This window comes from Thamnophis sirtalis, unplaced genomic scaffold (genome assembly GCF_051295495.1).
Source record: "Thamnophis sirtalis isolate CommonGarterSnake01/CBP01778 unplaced genomic scaffold, rThaSir2_p1.2 scaffold_5, whole genome shotgun sequence".
NCBI lineage: Eukaryota > Metazoa > Chordata > Lepidosauria > Squamata > Natricidae > Thamnophis > Thamnophis sirtalis.
Genome location: NW_028261385.1, coordinates 20,137,073 through 20,161,285, shown reverse-complemented (window position 1 = coordinate 20,161,285; position 24,213 = coordinate 20,137,073). Strand labels below are relative to the sequence as shown.

The window sequence follows — 24,213 nt, the reverse complement described above, 5'->3', positions numbered from 1 at the left end:
TACCAGTTCAGACTGGTTTGCCTAAACTGGTAGTAAAAAAAAAAAAGATACCGGTTCGGGCAAACCGGTATTTCCGACTGTTGGCTGTGATGCATGATTTATATTAGCTAGAAAGCAGGATTTGCTGCTTTCTAGATAATCTAAATCGTATGGCACAGCGGATTCCCCCTCCCCCATTGCTGTTCACTTACCTTTGCAGCTACACTCACTAGCAATGGGGGAGCGGATTCCCCCTCCCCCATTGCTGTTCACTTACCTTTGCAGCTACACTCACTAGCTGGTTCCGCCCATGCACCCAGATATCATCACATCCGTTTTTTGATGCAAGGTCCTGTGCATGCGTGGAAGGTCCTGCGCCAGGGGTGGGTTTCAACCGGTTCGCGGCGGTCCCTGCGAACTGGTTGGTCGGCGAACCCGGAAGTAAGTAACTTCCGGGAACGGCGAAGGGCGCACCCGCCCGCCCGCGCTCCTTACCCGGTTTTGATGAGTTCTGCGTTTCCATGCATGTGCAGGACGCATACAGCGCCTGTGCGATCCTCCAGGAGCATCTGGAGCATTGCACAGATGCTAGTACGCATGCGTGCACCACACATGTGCACGAGGACGCCGCCGGCCCCGTTCCAATCCAACGGTTGGAACGGAGCGAGAAACCCACCCCTGTCCTGCGCATGTGTGGAGGTGGCGCGTGTGAGTGAAACGCACACCTGTGCTCACATTGCTACCGAACTTGCAGCAAAGTTAAGTTGATTTCACCCCTGCCTCGTACCTACAACTGGATCTTGTAGGAAAATTTTATCTTGAGGCTAGCTTAAATTATCTTAAGCCATAAGAATTGTGTCGGAATCTGAGCAATTGTGTGTACTTGATGGCTGTTGTTGTAGGATTGTTAGACAACAAGGATTGGGGGCTGGTTAGTCATATTTAGAATTCAGAGAACATCACTGCTTTCATAAAAACACTGAGGGAGATGAGTGATTTAGACATAGGAAGTAAAAACAAAATGAAATAATGAAATAAAGAATTGTTGTTATGGAAGGGCTTCTCAGTCACTATTAGAGAAGCCACATGGATTGAGATTATGAATATGTCACATCCAGGGGTGGGATTCAGTCAGTACAGATCGGTTTGTGAACCCGATGCAAATTTTGCAATTGGTTCGCCGAATCCATTGTTGGAAGGACTGGCTGGCTCCCCCCCCCCACATTATCCACATTAAGCTTCATGTACAGGTGTTCCTTGACTTACAAGAGTTCTTTTAGTGACTGTTTGAAGTTATAACTGCAGTGAAAAAATGTCTCATAATAGTTTTTCACCCTTATGACTGTTGCAGCCATCCCCATGGTCACGTGATCAAAAGTCAGATTTATTTTATTTCTTTGTTTTAGAAAATTTATATTGTTGCCTGCTTGCACATGGACACTCGAGGCAACCTATACAGATATAAACACCATATAATATTTTTATTAAAAATAATAATAAAAAGAAAAATAATGAAGTAACTAAAGAAATGAGTAAAGTAATAGCCCCACCATGGCGACAACACACAATCATATAAACTATTTAATGGGCTCCATCCTGCTCTGGGTTCCTCAAACCCTCTGGCAGTACTAGTTCTTCAGTGCAGGGGTGAAATTCAGCAGGTTCTGACAGGTTCTGGAGAACCGGTAGCTGAAATTTTGAGTAGTTTGGACAACCGGCAAATACCACCTCGAGCTGGCCCCAGAGTGGGGTGGGAACGGAGATTTTGCAGTATCCTTCCCCTGCCCCGCCCACCAAGCCATGCCACGCCCATCAAGCCACGCCCATAGAACTGGTAGTAATTTTTTTTTTAATTTCACCACTGCTTTAGTGCCTTTCAGAAGAGTGTTAGAGTGGGGGCCATTCTAATCTCTGGGGGAATGATGTTCCAGAGAGAGGGAGCCACCACAGAGAAGGCCCTTCTTTTGGTTCCCGCAGATATATCTCCCTAGGACAGTGTTTCTCAACCTTGGCAACTTGAAGATGTCTGGACTTCAACTCTCAGAATTCCCCAGCCAGCATTCGCTGGCTGGGGAATTCTGGGACTTGAAATCCAGACATCTTCAAGTTGCCAAGGTTGAGAAACACTGCCCTAGGAGATGGGACCCACAACATTCCTTGTCTCCCCAGATGCTTGGCAACTGCCTCATATTTATGATGGTTGCTGTGTCCTGGGGTCATGTGATCTTTTGAGATCTTCTGACAAGTAATTCCCATTGGGGGAAGGCAGATTCACTTACCAAACATGTTGCTAACTTAACAACTGCAGTGATTCACTTCATAACTGTGGCAAGAAAGTTTGTAAAACGAAGAAAAGGGAAATTATCTCACTTAGCAACATAACTTTTGGGCTCAGTTGTGGTCATAAATCAAGGGCTGCCTGTTTTTGTGTCAAATATAAAAATAGCTCTGTAAGAAGATTAGAGTGAAATTTCATACAGCCTGTCTTTAGGTGACCAATGAGATTTGACCAATGGGAAAATTTGAAAAATCGGTCATCAAAGGCCCAGCTGACCCATGCTTCCAGCTTGAGGCTCAAATGAGCTCTTAGATTTGATGCAATATAGCTTCTATAAAGTTATCTGGTTCTTTCTTTGTAGTGACTTAAGGTCATCCTACCATGTCTTATATTCCTTTTCTGTCCTTTCCTTTTCTACTTTTTGTTCTGCTACATAGTTGCTGATCCCTATTTTTGCAGCTTCTGGAGATGTTAATCCTTCAAGGTAGACAAGTTTAGGAAATAGGGGTTAGTTAAATGTAAAGGTAAAGGTTCCCCTCGCGCATATGTGCTCGTCGTTCTGACTCTAGGGGGCAGTGCTCATCTCCGTTTCAAAGCTGAAGAGCCAGAGCTGTCCGAAGATGTTTCCATGGTCATGTGGCCAGCATGACTAAATGCCAAAGGTGCATGGAACACTGTTACTTTCCCACCAAAGGTGGTTCCTATTTTTCCACTTGCATTTTTAAATGCTTTCGAACTGCTAGGTTGGCAGAAGCTGGGGCAAGTAACGGGAGCTCACCATTATGCGGAGCTAGGGATTCGAACCGCCAAACTGCAACCTTTCTGATCGACAAGCTCAGCGTCTTAGCCATCATGTCCCTCCACTGAGCCACCACAACCCTAGGGGTTACGAGGAGTCTTGAAATGTATTACAGTTTGGGGTTTCATAATAGATTATTGAAAGCCTGTCAATGCTACTCTTAAGCTTCAATAGATACCCAACACAATAAAGGTGGAATTGTGCTGAGTTTCTTTCCCACACTTTCTACTTTCCCAGGAGTCAATTCTCTTTTTCTGTAACCGCCGGGCATTCCCTTCCTCCTTCTGTGAGTCAAACCCACATTCTGTCACTGGGACCCATTCCAGCCTTAATTACTCAAAATCTATGATTTCTGTTCTTTTAAGACAGGAAATATGAAAAGTCACATAAGACCAATAGGCTTAACCTCAAATTCCCAAGAAAAAACAAAACAAAAGAAGAGCCATGCTTTGCTCAGTCATTAGACTTAGTCATATGCCCTCCTTGATCATCCGATGATGTCCTCATAGCCAAAATAAGGACCCAGATTGTTGGGGGCAATAGACTCACATTGTAAACCACACAGAGAGTGCTGTAAAACACTATGGGGTGGTATATAAATCTAAGTGTGATTGCTATTGTTATTGCCATCATCTCAGTCATTGTGGTTCTCAAGGAAGCTTCTGGCTCTACTATAAATTGCTATCCCTTCTCTGTCATCTCCAGATACTTGCAGCAAATGCAATAATCACTATAGGTATAGGCATTTGGAGGAAACCTTAACAATACCATGTGTATTATGATGTCTTTGTGAAATTGCACACTTCATGTCACTTGTGCATAACGCACGTGACGTCCTTTGTCTCCAGAGATGCCCAGGGTGAAAAGTTTGCAGTCCCAACATATCAGGGGTTGTCAGATTTGGGAAAATGTTCCCTATTTTAACATTGAATGTCAAGGGTCCTCTGGTGGCCTTGCATTTCTTTGACAGTTAGAGATACCTCTAGGCAATTGGGGTTTCTGTCACCATGGTAACCTGGTTTATACACTCTGAAAACTTGAGACACGTCTTTTTTTTTTGTTTCAAAAGTTTTTTTTTAACATACATATAATATAATCCAAAGTATACCATTACATTTGATATTATTGAATATTCAATAATATATCAATTCCTTTTGCCATCAAGCCTCGTCAAATTTTATTTGCTCTTCTGCTTTCCGTACACCATATATAGTCTATTATTTCATCTTCAACCCTTCTCCTCTCCCTCTCTCCTCCTCCTTAACTCATTTTTCCCTCTATCGTCTCTCTTCTCTACTTCCCCTTGCTCTCTCCCTCTCCTCTCTCCTCTTTCCACACCTTCCCTTTCTCCTTCTCTTTTCCTCCCTTCTGCTGTCTCCTCTCTCCTGTCTCCTCTCTCTTTTTCCCTCTCTTTATCTCCCTTCCAGTCTCTATTTTGCGTGGTGTATTTCCACCTTTTAGCAAACCCCATTCAATATCAGTGGCATTAATAATTATATTCCAAATAACTATTTTCCATATTACTGATTTTATATACCTTCTCCTTTTAAAGGTATAACTTTATACAAGTTCCATTTGTTTCTCCCCCGCCCCCCCCCAAACCCCTCTTTTTGGGATGAAGTGCGAGACGGATTCAAGTTTCCAGCTATCAAACTTGTCACGTCTTCTAGGGCAGGAAAAGAAAGACGGAATTTCTCTTGAATTTTCAAAACAAGGTATTTGGGTTGGCTCAAAGCCAGCCAGAATATCTGGAATTTGAGTTTTGGCCTAGTCCCTAATAAATAATAAAAAAAGAGACAGCTCTTAGTGAGTTGGCAAGCAGCTGCCGGCTGCCAAATTCCAGCCCAAAGTATGTTCTTGATCCTTAGCTCTTCCTTCTTTCCACAGATTAAACAAAGCCAATGTAAACATTTGGGAACATTTCCCCCCCTTTTGGCTTCCATCCCATTAAAGAGAAATGAAAAAGTTTTGCTTCCCGGCAGTTCTGTAAAATCTCCTGGAGCTGTGCTCAAAAAGCTTACATGAAAAGAGGGCCTGATACAGATGGAAACGTCGCCTGTCTTGTTAGCTCTGTACAGGTAAAAATAAAACTATCAAAGAGTTCGGCATCAAACATTGCCAAGAAAAGGGGTAAGGATCAAAGTGTAATAGCAAAGGCTGGAGCACTCCAGATGTGCTGGATTACCATTCCCACAATTTTCAAAATAGTTGGAGAAAACTGACATATGTTTTATTCTACACACACTGCATACGGAATCATTCGGCGCTTATTCCTGTCTCCTGTTTAGTAACAAGCCTCAGGGTTTTCAAAGGGATTCTGAAAACAACTGAAGTTTTTTTAAAATTTGCAACCCAAATTTTTAAGGGTACAATTATTATTTTGGTGGTGTTGTGATTGTGGTTGCTGTGTGGCATAGTGGCAGTAACCAGGAGACGGCAATGCTATTGCAGAGTAGTAGCTTGGCTCTGCCAAGGTATCAGCCCTGTTATAGCTTGCACCCTTGGCTTGCACCCTTCCCAAGTTGGCCACAGGAGGGTGAGCTGGCTTTGTACCAGAGAGAAAGAAAGACAAGTGGTTCTTCCTGCACAGTCAACCAAGGTCCCCTCCCTTCCTGAATCTGTCTTGCAAGCAGGTGCCAGAACAGGAAAGTTCAGAGCCATCAGATACCTGACTGCCTGCACAGAGCACCAGCTCGTCTCTCCACCAAAGTGGTACCTATCTATCTACTTGCATAACTGTTAAGTGGACAGAAGCTGAGAGGAGTGACAGGAGCTCACCCTGCCACACAGTGCTCAAACTGCTGGAGCTGAAAACATCTTCGGCATCAATAAGCCACTGAGCCACAGTGCCTCTAAAGTCGTGATGGTGAACCTATGGCATGTGTGCCATAGGTGGCACGCGGAGCCATTTATGAGGGAACGCGAGGTGTTGTCCTGTCAGCCCCAGTGCGCATGTGCGCGGTGGCCAACTGATTTTTGGCCTTGATTTTTGGCCATTTTTTGAAAAACCACCCAACACGCAAGCCAGAAGTTCGGGAACAGACTCCTGGTTGGCGCATTGGGCTGTTTCCCCCCCCCCCCCAAGGCTCCTAGAGAGCCTCTGGAGCCTGGGGCGGGTAAAAAACAGATCCACCGGAAGTCAGAAAATTGGCCTTTTCCAGCCTCCGGAGGGCCTCCAGGGGGGGGGGGGGAGTCAGTTTTCACCCTCCCCAGGCTCCAATAAACCCAGGCGCATATGCGCAGGGTAGAGGGTGTGTGTGTCATGAGTGCATGCACAGGGGGCATGGCATGGGGGGATTAAATTATGAGGGTGGGTACCCGAGTGTGCTTTTAGCGCCCAAGGCAAAAAAGGTTTACCATCACTGCTCTAAAGGGTACAGTGGCTTCCGTGCATGCTTCTTTGCACCTTTAATTTCTCTTTCTGTCCATAAGAAATCTACTGCTTCTTAGCCTTGCTATTTCTGCTGCTTATTTATTTATTTATTAGCCCAGATCCAATGTTGTTAATTCCAGATTATAAAATCTATTTGTAAAACTTCTGTAGTTAGGAAAACAATCTCTCTACGTGCTCACGGACACTCTCGCTATATTAACAAATTCCCCTCAGGTAGTCAAATAGACAATAGGACCTTTGTATTTTTCAAGAATTCAATTTGCTAATTAAAGAAATGCCCAGTTCTAATATTCCAGCAGTTCCCATGTTTCTGTCTCTGTTTTTCATGATAATAAATGACATTTAAGCAATGTTTTCCCTCCCTTCCCTGTACAGCAAGATCGAAGTGGTTTATATGGTATAGAAATGTTAATTTAGCCTTGAAGGAATAACCAGTAAGGGACTGTTTCCTAGGTAATCCTTGCTTTCTGAGCTAAATCTTTACTAGCATTTCCTACCCATTTTTGCATACTCAGTAGGCTTTGAAAAATTCTGTTGAGTGGGGAAGAGATATCAACCTGTTGGAGGAAATATCCATCTGGTTCAGTTCCAAGCCGGGAGAAAGATACTGGAAACATGGAAGCTGATTGGAAAGATGGTTTGAGGGTGAAGCAGAACCACATGTGGCTCTGGGCAGGTGACCACATGGAGTTGAGAGTGAGTTTTTTTAATATCTTCTCTTGGGCTTTGCACTTGAGCGTCCTGTTCCTGTGCAAGAACATGTATTCTATTGGTTGTTGTCAGACTCCCATGGGCTATGTAGGGGTTATGTAGGAGTCATAGCTGGCTCTAAAGGGAAAGTACAAATCCTAGGTGTTTGAGCTAAGTTTGGTTGAAGTTTCTGAGGGTGATGCAATGAAGGGGCGTTGGGCAATTCCTATTGTGGTTGAGGGCTAATCCTACCTTTGTTCAGGCCTTGCTGCAGGGAATTTCAAAATATCCTGCCTTGAATAGATTTCTGCCTGCAGTATTTGCTTTGCCTATGAATAGAGCTACTTGGCTTCTTTCAATAAGCTCTTTATCTCTTAAGTGCTGACATCTGCTGAGGGCTATTAAGAAAGGTGGGGGCTGCTTTCTCCCTCTAAAAACATGCTTCTCCATTTCTCATCCTGGGAACTACAATATTCTGCCTTTTAAAAATATTTCTCAAAATATTTCATTCTTCTAGGAGAGGGGTGGATGCTAACTTTCTACAAACCCGACAGACCTTTAGCCTTAAACTGCTTCTGAGATTTGAAGCTGTTGGAGGAAATATCCATCTGGTTCAGTTCCAACCTGGGAGAAAGACACTGAAAGCATGGAGGCTGGTTGGAATGATGGTTTATTGATGAAGCAGAACCACATGGATTCTGGGCATCTGACCACATGGAGTTGGGAGTGGGGGGGTATTTATACCTTCTCTTGGGCTTTGCACTTGAGCTTCCTGTTCCTGTGCAAGAACACGTATTCTATTTGCTGTTGAAGGGATCATAGCTGGCTCTGTACATTGTCTGAGCTTTCAGGTTTGGTTGAAGTTTGGACTCTGATGGAATGTCCTTTGGAGATTGTGCAATGTAATGAGCTCTATTGCTAGTGGGTTAATCCTGTTATGTCCTGGAGGGTCATGTCTTAATCCCATCATCCTGGAGCTGAAGGTCTTTTGTTTTGTAGCTAGGATGACCCAGGCTTTCTTAATTGACACAGATATCTGCTGGGGGCTATTAAGAAAGGTGGGGACTGTCTTTTTTTTGTCTCCAAGAGCATGTTTCCCCAGTCCTCTTTAAGGAAATAGAATATTCTGCCTTTTTACTGTTTCTCAAAATATTTCATTCTTCTAGGAGAGGGGTGGGTACTAACTTTCTACAAAAGCATGAGAATAACACCTAGCTTGCAATGAGACCAATTACTGTACAGACCTGGCTCAGATCAAAGCAAAACAATGCTGGCCCTTACATGGCGGTATTGCTTTGAAAGGCAATGAATCCTTTTGAACGTTTTCCATGGTCACAGATGGATAAACCATGGAAATTGACGAAGAGGCAAGGACAAAGGTCATATTCGCAATCTGTCCTTAGACTCTTTCAATCATGGGAATGAAAGATTCAACTCCCCTTTCCAACCAAGTACAAATCGAATATTGTGTTGTTGTTTTTTCTTCTACTTTTTTGGATCTGTGTCACAGAACTCTTTGCAACAACCCAACTTTTTTTTTTCTTGGAAACTACTTTCCCCAAGAGATGAGAGTTATTTTCCGAATGAACCACCCTTTCCTCTCCCTCCCTCCCTGAAAAGTTCAATCCCAGTTCACAGTGGTTATCTTCCCATTGTAATGTTCCCATCAGGTCTGTTTCTACTCTCAGCGAACAACTTGGGAGCTCTAATAGTGTGTAAGAAAAAAAAATTATGTGGCTGTGAGCTGTTTGTTGTGGCATGCTAGTGGCCTGAGTCCCCTCGGGGAATAGGGCGGCATACAAGTTTAATAAAATAAAATCAAAATCAAATCAAGCTTGCAGCAAATTTGGACAGTGAGGAGGTTGGGGAGGAACATGGGCCAGTCCTGGAGTCTGGGGAAAGCTCTGATAAGGGCTCTGTGTCAGAGGCAGAGAGGGGGGTTGAGCCGTATGCCAGTTATTAGCTGCCTTCAGAATCAGGCATCAGTGAGGCAGACAAACAGCTGGAGCCTGTTTCCAATGTGTGCATGTGCAGAGTTGCTAGATGAAGGGAACAGCTAAAGTGGACTTGGGAGTAAGTCTACAGGTGGAAGATGAATGGAAATAAAAGAGGAGCGAAAGGGGAGTGGAATATGCAGGAGACAATTAGTTTGCTTAATTGGTTCGTGACTCTCTGAGATTCCTTGCCACGTTTTGCAGATATCAGCCTGGCAGTTCTCCAAGTCAGATAAGGTCTTTGACTGTAAATCCTCCCTTGAAAGACTTTGCTGGGTGTGAATGAGCAGTATTCACAGTAAATCAATAAAAGGTTTTTTTGTCAGGGCAAGGAGTTTGCCTCATGCTCTTGGGAAGCCTCCGTCAGAACGCTGTTAGGATTTCCAATTGAAGGTGATGTGTTGGAAGTTGGGTGAGATCTCCACGAACACAGAACAAGGAGTTGTAATCGCAAGCAATTAGGATTCATCCTAGTGCAGGGCAAAACCATTTCAAGGCAAGGAATTGGAAGGCCAAGATCTTATTGCAACATGCTTGGTCGTGTGGCCTGTTTTCTCAGTGGAGGGGATCCTTGGTTCACTCCCCCATCCAACTTTGGAGAATCCACTGTAGCAGCATAGTGGCACAATTTGATTTAAAACAGGAGTCACCAACCTTTCGGACCTCAGGGACCACTAAATTCATAATTTTAAATCTCGCGGACCGTTAATATCTGCCTAATGACCAGCTGGGTGGGCATGGCTAGGTGGTCATGTGACTGGGTGGCCAACTCAATGTCACTCACATCAAGGGGCACCTCACCAGGCTCTACTCGCCCACCCACCCCAGCCACTCCTTGCCTGCCCGCTCGGGCTCCATAGGGCCCCAGCAGGAAGCAGTTGTTGAACTTAAGCAGCCACCATGAGAAAGAGTTGGCAAAACAGCTGGCTCAGTTCAAATTGGATCTGACCGAGAAGGAAGCTCAGCAGAAGCACCTCACTGAGGGCTACGAGCATAGGGGGAGAGTCTCTGCAGCAACACAAACATTCACCGCATATATCTGGCCCGGGGGCCATAGTTTGAGGACTACGTAGTTTGAGGACTGAAAATACCGCCAAAATCTTCTTGTAGACCACCAGTGGATCCATGGACCACCAGTTGGTGACCACTGATTTAAAAGACCTAATATAGGCTTGTTGTCTTGCTAGCATTAAGAGTTTGGATGGCAACTGAGTTTAGTCACTGCAGCAATCATAGAAATATGGGAAGTTGCTAGAAACCAATACTTTTATTGTTATGATGGAGATGTGTGTTTAAGACACAGCTCTGAAGGGGTGGACTGAAGCATTCAGTTACTATCTGGTCAAGGAACACTGTTGGTTGACCATTTTCTGTGCTCAAGTGAAGTGGTTCTAATGTTTCCAAGTTCCAATGAAGTGCTAAATGGACAGTGATTCTCTGTGCTAGACTTACAAAAACGTCTATGCTTGATATCCTGATGGCCAAATAAATATAATAATGGTCAAGCCAGTCCAGATCAGTCTTTAAAACAGACTGTGATTTAAATTAGAAGAAGGAAAAAAGGAAAAGTTGATCTGGGAGAATCCATCATAGATGCAATCGTGCTAGTTAATTCTGTCAGCTGCAGAGGGTTTTTTTTTGCTTGTTTCCAAAAACAATTCCAGTTTTTCCAAGAACACTTTCCTCGGGAGAATGGAATTCCTGGGTGTGATGGAAAAATCATTATCGCAACCTCTAGGTTTTAGAGAAATTTTATTAGATGAATTGATCTCATGCACTTCAAGCATTCTGTAAAGGCTTGCTGGCATATTCTTTTTGCTGATGTTTAGATACAAGTCAGTCAGTTCAATAACAAAGAAAATGAAAATATCATGAAGATGAACTTCAGGTTTTTAAGAGCCATGAAGTTCAACCAGTTCACAATTTCTATTCTTTATGACAGCATTGGAGTTCTACTGAGGACTTCATAATGAAAACTGATCTGGGACTTCATTAAAATTTATTATCGTGTTTGCAGGTTCACATTTGTGAACATACGGTTCATGTTTGCACCTGCTTATTTCTCCCAGGAATAGAGACAATTAACAACAGATGGTATTGTGGTATTACTATGTTACGTGAATTTATTTGAGAAGAACCAGAGAGTAAAAGAAAGTTTGGTTTGTTCACGTTTTGTTCTCTGGGTTATCCCTCTTCAAATAAACAAAGGTTCTTAGTTTCCATTACATGCTATATAAAACACGCTGGGATGTAACTAATGGTGCTTACCCACTGGGTAAGGAGTTTCTGGTTTTATTTGGTCACAGGAGGTTGTCCTTATGCGTGTTTGTCTTCAGCGTGGAACCTGAAATACCTACCAGTTTTCTATGGAGATTCTCAGTCATCCAGATCTCATGGTTGTCCCAAAGGTGCTTTTTCAAGAGGCAACTGGATTTTCTGGTTTTTCTGTGAAGACGTTTCGCTTCTCATCCAGAAAGCTTCTTCAGCTCTGAGTGTTGTATTACTTGTGCCTTCTTTATAAATTCCGTGACCTGTTCCAATACTTCTGTTGGTAGAAGTGATTTCAACTCTTGGAGTATGTGTTCCACTCTCTCTTTCAAAACCTCAATTGTGTAATCAATCTGTCATATTCTTTCACTAGCTGATAACCCGGCGTTGTCCGGGTATGTATTTATCCCAATCCTATATTAGAGGGAGCCTCCTTGTGGAGTACTGTGAAGCCGTTACCATGGCAACTCCACTGTGCTATACAGTAGAAGCCATTTTAAGGCACAACAGGCTGTATCTTAACAGAACTTGAATCCAAAATGCACACTATCACTGTCAAAAGTACTGTGACTTGACACTATACATATATTTCAGTCTTTTTCATTTCATTTTTCATATATATAAGATTGAGACGTTGGAGCTGTGCTTTCTGCAGGATGTTTTCTGCCCTGTGTCCCTTCACTGTTACGCACAGGTGCAGGCTGTTGGGGATGAGTCTGTGGTGTTTGCATCTCAAACTAAAGCGTAAAAAAATTGAGCAAAGCGGTATGTCATAGGGCAACAATTAATAGAACCAAGTTACTTCAAATTGGCTACATTACAGATTGCTGGAACCCCCTGACTTCATGGGAATGAATTTTGAGAAAGTTGTGTTTGCTTCAGAGCTGCGGCTGTTTCAGTACCACTCTTCGACTCTCAAGGACTTCTGTAAAATTCTGTTACAGTATTAAATGCCTCAAAATGTAGAGTAATCCTTGTGGAGTCTGTTTATTGACCTGGCCTCTCCACCGGTATTTATGTAACGCATGACAAAGATAAGAAACTTAGCAGATTGTCATGAAGCCAAATGTAGAAAAAAAATGAAAGAACCGTAGAGAATGTCATTTCCTGCCACACTTAGCACATCCAGCAAGTGCTGGATTTTAGCAATTTGTCAAACCAACCCAGCATGGCTCTTTCTAGCTGTGCTCTGATAGATCGCTGGAGGAAAGGTTGCCAAGATTTATTCTTTAACTAGAAAAATCAGAGCTTTGGGGCCGAGTTTTGTTTTTTTAATAGCAGCCCAGTTCTTACAGCTGAGTGTGATCCATGCACTCCTGTTGCTCCTGATTCATTACAAAATATGCAATAGTTCAGTGGTGGTTTCCGGCAGCCGCTACTGCTGGTTTGCTCAGGGATGTGCCGCGCGTGTGTACTTTGTGTGTGTGTGCTTCATGTGTGCGCGCACGCAGTACAATAGAAATTGCTCTGTGCATGTGCAGAAGCAAAAAAACAAGATGGCGGCACCTATGGCGCCACTTGGAGAACCGGTTCGGGGGCGTGGCAGGCCTGGCTTGCTGCCCGCTCCAGAGACCCAGGCCGCCAAGCTACTACCGGTTCGGCCGAACTGGTCGGAGTCCATCACTGCAATAGTTCATGTTAGAGAGTTGGTCTTGTTGCAGCAAAATTCCTCGGTAGAAGCTATAGCGTTGAGACATGAACTTATTCATGCTTTTTCTGCTGCTGATTCCTGAACATTTTGGGAAAACTCTTAAAAATCTAAAATGGGAATAGAGATAGGTCTTGACTTGCAACAATTCATTTGAGGGTGCAAATAAGAATCCAGAGAAGAGCACAAAGATATTTAGGGGACTGGAAGCTAAAACATATGAAGAATGGTTGCTGGAACTTGGTATGTCTAGTCTGATGAAAAGAAGGACTAGGGATGACATGATAGCAATATCTCAGGGGTTGCCACAAAGAAGAGGGGCTCAAATTATTTTCCAAAGTACCTGAGGCAGGGTTTTACTATCGGTTCGCAACTGGTGTTCAATGTAAATTGTTCTTTGTGCATCCACAGAACAATCTACAATGAACTGCGCATGCGCAGTCACTAAAAACCAAAATGATGACGGCCCAGTGGCAGTGAGGGAACTGATTCAGGGGCGTGGCAGTCCTGGGTCGCTACCAGTTCTACGACCCAGGCCTGAATTCCACTACCGGTTCAGCCGAACCGGGAGCCACCCACCTCTGACCTGAGGGCAATAGCAATAGGAAGAAGCAATAGATGGGAACTAATCAAGTAGAGAAGCAACCTAAAACTAAGGAGAAATTTCCTGACAGTTAGAACAATTAATCAGTGGAACAGCTTGCCTCCAGAAGTTGTGAATGTTCCAATACTGGAAGTCTTTAGGAAGATGTTGGATAGCCATTTGTCTGAAATGGTATAGAGTTTCCTGCCTAGGCAGGGGGTTGGATTAGAAGACCTCCAAGGTCCCTTCCAACTCTGTTATCCTATCCTATCTTATGACTGTTGAATGTTACAACAGCACTGAAAAAAGTGACCTATGACCATTTTTGCACACTTACAACTGTTACAGCATCCCCATGTGTCACATGATCAAAATTCAAATGCTTGGCAACTGACTCAGATTTATGACAGTTGCAGTGTCCCCGGGGTCATGCAATCACCTTTTGGGCTCCTCTGATGAACCACTTCAATGGGGAAGACGGATTCACGTCACAACCTTGTTATTAATTTAACATCTACAATGATTCACTTAACAGCTGTGGCAAGCAAATGGGGTAAAAATGGAGTAAAACTCCATTAACAAATGTCTCACTTAGCAACATAAACTTTGGGCTCAATTGTGGTTGTAGTCAAGGGCTGCCTGTATAATATATCTCTGGAGGTAAACAGCATTCACACATGCTCATGATCCACACTTTTCTGCAATAAATTTGGGCCCCTGGGGGGCGAGCAAATCTAGATTTGTCTGTTGCAATGTGTAGAATTTCTCTTGGTATTGAATAGCTGAGTGCAGGAATGGCTTCTACACAATATTGTTGAGAATCAAGCATGTAAATCAGTGGTGGGTTTCAGTTTTTTTTAGGACGTCTTCTGTAGGTGTGGCCTGCTTTGTGGGGGTGGCTTGCCAGCCATGTGGCCAGGTGGGAGTGGCTTGCCAGCCATGTGGCCAAGTGGGAGTGGCTTGGTAGTCATGTGACTGGGTGGGTGTGGCCAACTTGTAGAATGTGGTGAAACTCACTTAATAATGCTCTTGCTTAGCAACCAAAATGTTGGCTCAGAAACTCTGGCATTTGAAGCACGCAAGTCTTAAAGTGGTCAAGTTACAAGACCTTTGCACCCCTAACCCTTTAGAAAAAAAAACCCAAGGGTGTTCAAACTTGACAGCTTTAAGACTTGTGGACTTCAACTCCCAGAATTCCTCCTCCAGTCATGTTGGCTCAGGAACTCTGGCATTGAAGTGTGCAAGTCTTAAAGCTGTCAAGTTACAAGACCCTTGCACCCCTAACTCCTTAGAAAAAAAAACTCCAGGAGTGTTCAAACTTGACATCTTTAAGACTTGTGGACTTCAACTTCCAGAATTTTTCCTCTCACTCTTCATCTTGATGATGTTCGGATGGGTGGGGGGAGAGAGCTGGAACCGGTTCTAAACGACACAGTAGATTGGTGGAACCTCTTCTATAGAAGAGATTAGAACTGGCAGGAACCCACCCCTGATGTAAATTCAAAAAAACATTACATCACAGAATTAGCATTCAGATTTCTTTCCGTCAAGTATGAAGCACAGCTGTTTTGACAGTTTCTTCATACCTGACTGACAGCCCAAATATTTTCACAAAAAGTTGGGATTTAAACCTAACCTTGGGTCTAAAGCTATAATTATTTGCTTCCAACAATGTCAGCTCCACTTCAGTCCCCTTCCATTTTAATTTAGTGTTTTATTTATATGGTTAAGCTATTCACTACATCTGATAGGAAGTGAAACTTTTCTAAATCTCAAAAGCTGAAATATTTCCAAGGATTAATGGTCTGTAGAGGATTTCCAGATAAGACTTTAGGTATGGAATTGCTGTATGTCCTTTATTTGAGTATTTTGAGTATTTTGAGTATTTATTAATACTTATAGGCCGCCCTTTTCCCTGAGGGGACTCAGGGCGGCTTACATAAAATGAGGGGGGGGGGGTATACAGACAATAGACACAAACAATACATAGAAGTAAAATAGTAAGCAACATTCATTCATCATTCGGTTGGGGACAGTTATCTTTGTCCCCAGGCCTGACGGGCTAGCCAGGTCTTAAGGGCTGTGCGGAAGGTCTGGACGGTGGTGAGGGTACGAATCTCCACGGGGAGATCGTTCCAAAGGGTCGGAGCTACTACTGAAAAGGCTCTCCTCCGTGTAGTTGCCAGTCGGCACTGACTGGCAGATGGAACTCGGAGGAGGCCTAATCTATGTGATCTAATTGGTCGCAGGGAGGTAATTGGCAGGAGGCGGTCTCTCAAGTACGCAGACCCACTACCATGAAGGGCTTTATGGGTGACAAGTAGCACCTTGAAGCGCACCCGGAGATCAACAGGTAGCCAGCGCAGCTCGCGGAGGATAGGTGTTATGTGGGTGAACCGAGGTGCGCCCACAATCATTCGCGCGGCTGCGTTCTGGACTAGCTGAAGTCGCCGGATGCTCTTCAAGGGCAGCCCCATGTAGAGCACATTGCAGTATTCCAGCCTAGAGGTTATGGATTTTTTTATGAGACATCCACACCTTGTCATCTTACATTTGGAATTCATTAGTGTTTTCCTACTGCTTCATTTGATTTGTGTGATTTGTAGGGTGGGGGAGTAACAGAAAGAAAATTCATTATGGAAGGAAAGATAAAATACCTGCATTAACGCCTTTGTGTCAATGCATTGTGCGTAATGTTTGAGTTCCTGAACACATTTAATTGCAATGTCTATGGAGATTCCCAGTCATCCAGGTCGTGGTTGTCCCAAAGGTGCTTTTTTCCAAGAGGCACCTGGACTTTCTGGTTCTTCTTTGAAGATGTTTCGCTTCTCATCCAAGAAACTCCTTCAGCTCAGAGCTCAGAGCTGAAGAATCTTCTTGGATGAGAAGCGAAATGTCTTCAAAGAAAAACCAGAAAGTCCAGCTGCCTCTTGAAAAAAAGCACTTTTGGGATTTAATTTACCTGTATCAGATCACTTCTTAATAGCTGGGCTGAAATGTTATGCTCAATAGATTGGATTGGATTGGATTTATTACATTTATATGCCGCCCTTTTCCCCGAAGGGGACTTAGGACGGCTCACAATTCAGTCAGGGAAAGGGGTACAGACAGGGGATAAAAAGACAAACATAACAGTACACAATTTAAAACACACAACAACCATACCATTCGAGGAGGGGGGCAGAAGCTCTTTAGCCCCAGGCCTGTCGGAACAGCCAGGTTTTAAGGGCTTTGCGGAAGGCCTGGAGGGTGGTGAGGGTTCGAATCTCCACGGGGAGTTTGTTCCAGAGGGTTGGAGCAGCCACAGAGAAGGCTCTCTGAGCCAAGGTGGCGCAGTGGTTAAGTGCAGCACTGCAGGCTGACTGCTAGATCAGCAGTTCAGCGGTTCAAATCTCACCGGCTCAGGGTTGACTCAGCCTTCCATCCTTCCGAGGTGGGTAAAATGAGGACCCGGATTGTTGTTGGGGGCAATATGCTGACTCTCTGTAAACCGCTTAGAGAGGCCTGAAAGGCCTATGAAGCGGTATATAAAAATCTGCTATTGCTATAAAAAATCTGCTATTGCTCTCCTCCGGGTAGTCGCCAGTCGACACTGGCCGGCAGATGGAATTCGGAGGAGGCCTAATCTGTGGGATCTAATCGGTCTAGTGGAGGTAATTGGCAGCAGGCGGTCTCTCAAGTGCCCAGGTCCAATACCATGAAGGGCTTTATAAGTGACGACTAGCGCCTTGAAGCGTATCCGAAGACCAATAGGCAGCCAGTGCAGCTCGCAGAGGATAGGTGTTACTAAGTAGTCTGGTCTTTTGCCTTTGTCAGAAATATGAATCCAGCTTCTTGCTTTTTGCAAAGCATATTGATGGCTTAATTATCTAAATTAAATTATTGTGGCTTCTGAACAGGTCTTGATGTGTGAGCCCAGCTAAGAGTCTTTGTTATCTTCTTTCTTTAAGCAATGCCTTTCTGAAGTTTTTCTTTTGTAAACGTGGGCACTCTGGATCTATTTGAGAATAAGCTGTAAGAAGCAGGCTTAACCCTGCAGTTAATATTGGAGTATGAGAAGTATGGAAGTAATTTATTAATAATTTAGTATATGATTCATTTTACTGCCAAGGGGAGGAATGACCCAGATTTGACCGACTTTAGTTAATAAAATAATATGGTATTTTTATATTCTTGTAAGCCACCTTGAGTTGCCATGTGCAAATTTCCTAAATAAATAAATAAAATAAACATTTGTTCTTCCACTTCAGTCAAATACTATACACTAGTATACACTATATACTATACAAATACTATACTATACACCTCATTTATGGTTTTGGGTCTCTGAACCTAATCTGTGTAATTTAGTCTCATACACCCACCAGATATGTTGGACTTCAACCAGATTGGGAAAAGCTGATAGATCAAATGCTCAACTAAAGTTTGTGGACCTGATGCAGCCCAGAGTTGCTTCAAGAGTGAGATGGGCAGCATATAAATATAATAAACAAACAAACAAATAAGTAAATAAATAAAAAAGTAAGTAAGTAAGTAGGAATGGTTCCTCTTTATCTTACTGGCAAGTTTTGTATAAGACCTATGATCAGCCATGTGAAAATACCTATAAAATTTATAGGGGACCTCCTCATAAAACAATAGCCAAAATAATAGCAATAGCACTTAGACATATACTGCTTTACAGTGCTTTTGCAGCCCTCTCTAAGTGGTTTACAGAGTCAGCATATTGCCCCCAATAATTTGGGTCCTCATTTTACCCACCTCAAAAGGATGGAAGGCTGAGTCAACCTTGAGTCTTGTGAGATTTGAACTGCCAAATTGCCTATACTGGCAGTCAGCAAGAAGTAGCCTGCAGCACTGCATTCTAACCACTTCACCACCATGGCTCATAATGCTTCCTTTTTGAAGGACCATGGACCAACAACAGAGAGAGCATAATTTTTTTTCCCTGGCAAATGAAGCATTTAACACATATATCAGTGGGAAAGCAACAGGGTCTGAAAGTAGGCCCTTGCTAAGGAGAGGAATCTGTTTATAACCATCATGTCTCATGTTTTTCACAGCTGTTTTGTGCAGATCAAGGGAAATGGCATTGTTAGCCAGTGTGTGTAAGATGTCAAGCATCACACTAGAAATGAGGCATTTAGAGACCTGGATGAAAAGATCCACCTGTCACAGAATTGTTTGTTAGAAACATGTATAATTAAAAATGACAAATAAGAAGAATACAGTTTTTGCTTCCGATCAGTGTTTTTCAACCTTGGCAACTTTAAGACATGTGGACTCCAATCAGCATGCAAGCTGGGGGATTCTGAGAGTTGAAGTTCACATGTCTTAAACCTGTCAAGTTTGGAAATCATTGCTCTGAATACTAAAACAACACAGGATACGTTTCTGAATTTTATAACATTAGCAATTGCATTCTGCATTGTATCACCAAGTGATTTGTCAACATAGTTCTTCATACAAATGGTCCAAGATGTTCAGTTAGGAAAAATGTTGCACAGCCCCTGTCCTTTTCTTAATTTTCTTTCAAAATTAAAGTATAATCCCATTAATTTCAGTATAGCTCTTTTGCAGAGGTAGTACTCATCCGGTTCAGACCAATTCACCCAAACTGGTAGCGGAAATCGCTTGTGGGCCTGTCCATCCATCCTGGCTCTATGTCGTCCTATTTAGGGATGTTTTTTGAGCAAAGCGCATGCGTGGACACATGCGCAGATGGGGTGAGTGCATGCACATTTGCAAATCGGTTGGGAAGGTAAGGGAAAACCACTCCTGCTCTGTTGGCTTTGTGACTACCACCAAAACCTTTCCTGAGGTATCTATGGAGATCCTCAGTCATCCAGCTTCTTCTTCTTTTTAAGTGTTTTTATTCAGCATTTTCCAAACATTAAAATCACAATTACACTTTTACAGCTTTCTGTTATCGGTATTTCTTTTTTCTAATTTCGGGTTTTCCATTTTACAACCTGTTGTCTTCTACATATTCCTCTTTGTTTCATACTTTCTCATGTTTACAATATATACGTGTACATACAATATTTCCATCTCTATTGCTTTCTAAGTATATACCTCAGTCATCTAGCTTCTTGGATGAGAAGCGAAACATCTTCAAAGAAAAACCAGAAAGTCCAGTTGCCTCTTGAAAAAGCACCTTTTGGGACTTTCCTGAGGTACTAATTCTTTTGTTTTCCTGAAGCAGTGCGATTAGGCTGAATGTGGAGAAAATAAAGAACAGCATAGACACTCCGTAAACATTCAAACAATAGATTCAAATTAGCTTTTATTCATAAATTAAAATGGAATGTAAACAGGTTCCCTTAAGATTTCAGTGTCTCTCTGGGCTGTCAATCACTGCCTTTCTTGGAACTAAACACCTGTCATTCTGACAGATGAAATTTCCTAGCCTGGGATGGCAAGCTTCCATCAAACTATCTACACCTCCCAAATTCTTCTCATTTCCTCTTTGTGATTACAGGAAAATAAATTAAAAGGGACAGGGGCTACTTTAACCTGTTTTGAATGAATGTTACAACACTCAATTATCATCATAAGCACTAACTTGGTGTATTCAGGAAGAGAAACAAATAAGTCAAATTAATTCAGAATTAGACTCCTTCGCAATGGAGAAGTCTCATTCCACTCAGAACTCTTCTTTTCTGTTTCTTTCTTAGTTTTCCTTGTATATAAAGGTAATCCTCATTTAGTCATTGCTTCATTTAGTGACCATTCGCAGCTATGATGGTGATGAAAAAGTAACTTTATGACCAGTCTCCATATTTATGAGTTTTGCAGGTCCGTAAAATGAAGGAAAGCTGAAGGAAGGTCAGAAGCACAGTGGCAGTTCCATTTAGTGATTGCTTCGCTTAATAACAGAATTTCTGATCCCAATTATGATCACTAAACCAGGACTACACTGGCTTGTTCAGATGAAAATCATGTTTCACAATGTTTTCCCTCCTTTGAGTCATAAATACATGCAATACACAAATACCTTTAATGTATTCAGTTTTCTAACTCTGAGATGATAAGTATACAATCAGTCACCTGTCCAAATATTGTCACATTTTGTCCAGAATCATTAATTACATGAATTTGCAAGCCTTTCTGTTTTGCAAAGAATTTGTGAGTGTGATAGGAATTAAGGGCCAATCATTTTGAACCATGTTTAATCCTGCCTGTAGCTCTGGGTCAAAAGCAATAATATGGGGTATATCTTGAAAGAACTGATTGATCATAAACATTGAGATCATGCAAGATACCGTATTTTTTGGAAAAAGATGCACATTTTCAAAAGAGGGTGAAAATCTGGGTGTGTCTTATACACTAAATACAGCATTTTTGGCCTCCTGAAACCCTGCCTGCTTTGCAAAAATGGCCGTGCATAGCCTTTAGGAGGCTTCCAGAGTGCTCTTGGGGGCTGGGGAGGACAAAAAGGAGCAAAAAAAGGGGCATTTTTTGCTCATTTTTGCCCCCCCCCAGCCCCCAGGAGCACTCTATAAGCCTCCTAAGGGCTATGCATGCCTTTTTTCTGACAAAAAAGGGCCTGTTTTCGTGAAAAACGGGCTGTTTTTGGGAAGTCTGCAGAGTGCAAAAACTTTTTAAAAAAATTTGCCTCTTCAAAATCTTGGTGCGTCTTATACTCTAGTGCGTCTTATACTCCAAGAAATACGGTACATCACACCAGTTAAAAACCAGGATCCACGAACACCGCTGGCAGTCAAACACCACGGTCTGAAATCCTTAATTTCTACCCACACCGACACCAAAGAGTGCCAGTTCGATTGGAGCAACACAAAAATGTGCATTCCTGTTTGCAAACTGATAGCGAAGGTAAGTTGATTTCACCTGGTGAGAACCAGTCATAAGTCACTTTTTTAAAGTGCTGTCATAACTTCAAATGTTCACCAAACAAATGGTTGTAAGTCAAAGACTACCTGTAGTTTTGAACACCATCTTTTTGAAACCTTGCTCGCAGACAGATTGCGTCTTTTCAGAAAAGCATATTAACCCAGCTCTGCAGTCTGCATTTAAACCAAACCTGGCCATTCACATGCAGGAGCCCACTAACTGCATTCATGCTGTATTTAACAGAGTAGAATAACAGAGTTGGAAAGGACCTTGGAGATCTTCTAGTCCAACCCCTTGCTCAGGCAGGAAACCCTATACCATTTCAGACAAATGGTTATCTAATCTCTTCTTAAAAACTTCCAGTGTTGGAGCATTGACAACTTCTGGAGATAAGTTGTTCCACTGATTAATTGTTCTAACTGTCAGGAAATTTCTCCTTAGTTCTAGGTTGCTTCTCTCCTTGATTAGTTTCCATCCATTGCTTCTTGTCCTGCCCTCAGGTGCTTTGGAGAGTAGCTTGACTCCCTCCTCTCTGTGGCAATCCCTGATTCATATAATGTATGAAAATTCCTCTGGTCTTTGCAATTTGAAGAAATATTGAATCCCCCACCCCTGGGAACTATACAACATGGTTAACAGAAGAGGCTTCGTGGTCTCCATGAGTAATATCAGAGGGAATTATTTCAGCTCTGTTGTCTGTTTTTGTACCATCTTATAAGAAGTGAGCTGCAAATCATAGCCAGAAGTTATACAACATAGCATGCTTAAGAGCCTGAGAAGAGAACAGCTTGTATATAATAAAAACATTATCTTAAATTGTTCCCTTTGCAAGTATAATCACAGGCTGATTTTTCTGTTTGGGTTTTGGATCCTCTCCACTTCATCAGACACTTTTGTTTTAATGATACAGAACTGCTGTACTACAGAATAGCTAATTTACATAATTTACATTTTTTTGGTCGTGTGTTCTGTTGCTTTTTCTAATAGTTTATTAGTGTTGTCAGCTTTTTTAAAAATTCTACCCTATTAAATTGAGAACATAGAATAAGAAAGCACATAACAATCTTTTTATATGCTATCTGGAGCATAAGAACACAGCTATTTATGAGAATTAGTACTGCAGAAAAAAAGAGGAGGAGGAGGAGGAAGAGGAGGAGAAAAAGGTGGAGGAGAAGGAGAAGAGGAGAAGGAAGAAATGAAGAGGAGGAGGGGGAGGAGGAGAAGAGGAGGAGGAGGAGGAGGAGAATAGGGGGAGGAGGAGGAAAAGAAGAAGAGGAGGAGGAAGAAGAAATAATCAGTTCTCTTTTCTGTCCACCTTCCCCCCTCCCATATGTCTTACACATTGCAGCTGAGACTAAGTGAAGTGATCAAGAGCCTTAAAATGTCTACTTCAGCCCCGATGATTATCATTAAGTTGTGCTCCATACAAAGAGCCATCATTTCTATTGGGAAATAAGTTCTTTGGTTTTGGATTGTTTTCTCTGAAACAAAGTCAGAAAATGCTGCTAACTTTGCCCAGGACAGGATGGGCTGTCACATGAAATCCTGTGGGACCTTCTATCAGAAGGATGTGTCTCTGAAAATAGCCTGTACTTCTCCTGCCTTCGAGAATGTCCACCTATAGAAATGACCTTAGCTTTATGTGCACTGCCTGAAAATCCCAATGGATTATACTGCAGCCCTGAGAATATAAAACCCAAAATGCAGTGCAGTTCTGCGTAGAATAAACAAGGCTATTAGCCTTGTTGGCTGAAAATGTATGTAAATGGTTGGGAGCTTCTAGCTCACCTGGGGAAGGATTTGAGGGGGTATTTTGTAGAACATCAAGTCTCTGATACTTGATAAGTAGAGCTCAGCTGGAATGGAGCCCACCACATTAATATATTTAACAAATCCACTGTTATTGTAGAATTGTAAGGTTAATTCAGTGACACTACATAAAAGAAAACTATGCATACCTATGATTAAATGTACCTAGGTGTTGATGATTCATTTATCTGGCTGGGCAGACTTCAAAAGCAGGAAAATATGTATTATATTAAACATGTATGATCAATCTTGGTTTTGCAAGCTCTATAATCATCACTTCTAAGCTGCTGAAGGTCCCTCAAGACTTGATTATGCCAGTAGGCCAGGAGACTCAAGGACATGATTAACTAGTGAAGCGCGTCGATTACTATAAACATCCAATTTATTCATTTTTCTCCTTTTAGCCTTTTTAATAATTTTTAAAAAACGTTTTAAATATTTGTTAAAGATGATGATTTTGGATATTTGTTGTTTTAGTTGTGCTGTATGCTGCTCAGAGTAACCTGACCAACTCACTTAACAACGCTCTTGCTTGGACTTCAATTCCCAGAATTCCTCCTCCAGTCATGTTGGCTCAGAAACTCTGGCATTGAAGCACGCAAGTGTTAAAGCTGTCAAGTTACAAGACCCTTGCACCCCTAACCCTTTAGAAAAAAAAACTCACAGGTGTTCAAACTTGACAGCTTTAAGACTTGTGGACTTCAACTCCCAGAATTCCTCCTCCAGTCATGTTGGCTCAGGAACTCTGGCATTGAAGTGTACAAGTCTTAAAGCTATTACCCTTGCATCCCTAACCCTTTAGAAAAAGAACCCAGGGGAGTTCAAACTTGACAGCTTTAAGACTTGTGGATTTCAACTCCCAGAATTCCTTCTCTCGCTCTTCATCTTGATGATGTGCGGACAGGCGGGGGGAGGGA

General features: G+C 42.5%; 1 protein-coding gene across 1 annotated transcript in view; it reads left to right on the top strand.

Moving 5' to 3' along the window:
* The window catches only part of ADAMTS12 (ADAM metallopeptidase with thrombospondin type 1 motif 12), a 173,990-nt gene that overhangs the window by 6,733 nt on the left and 143,044 nt on the right, over window positions 1-24,213 (top strand). The gene's annotated exons all lie outside the window — the stretch shown is intronic.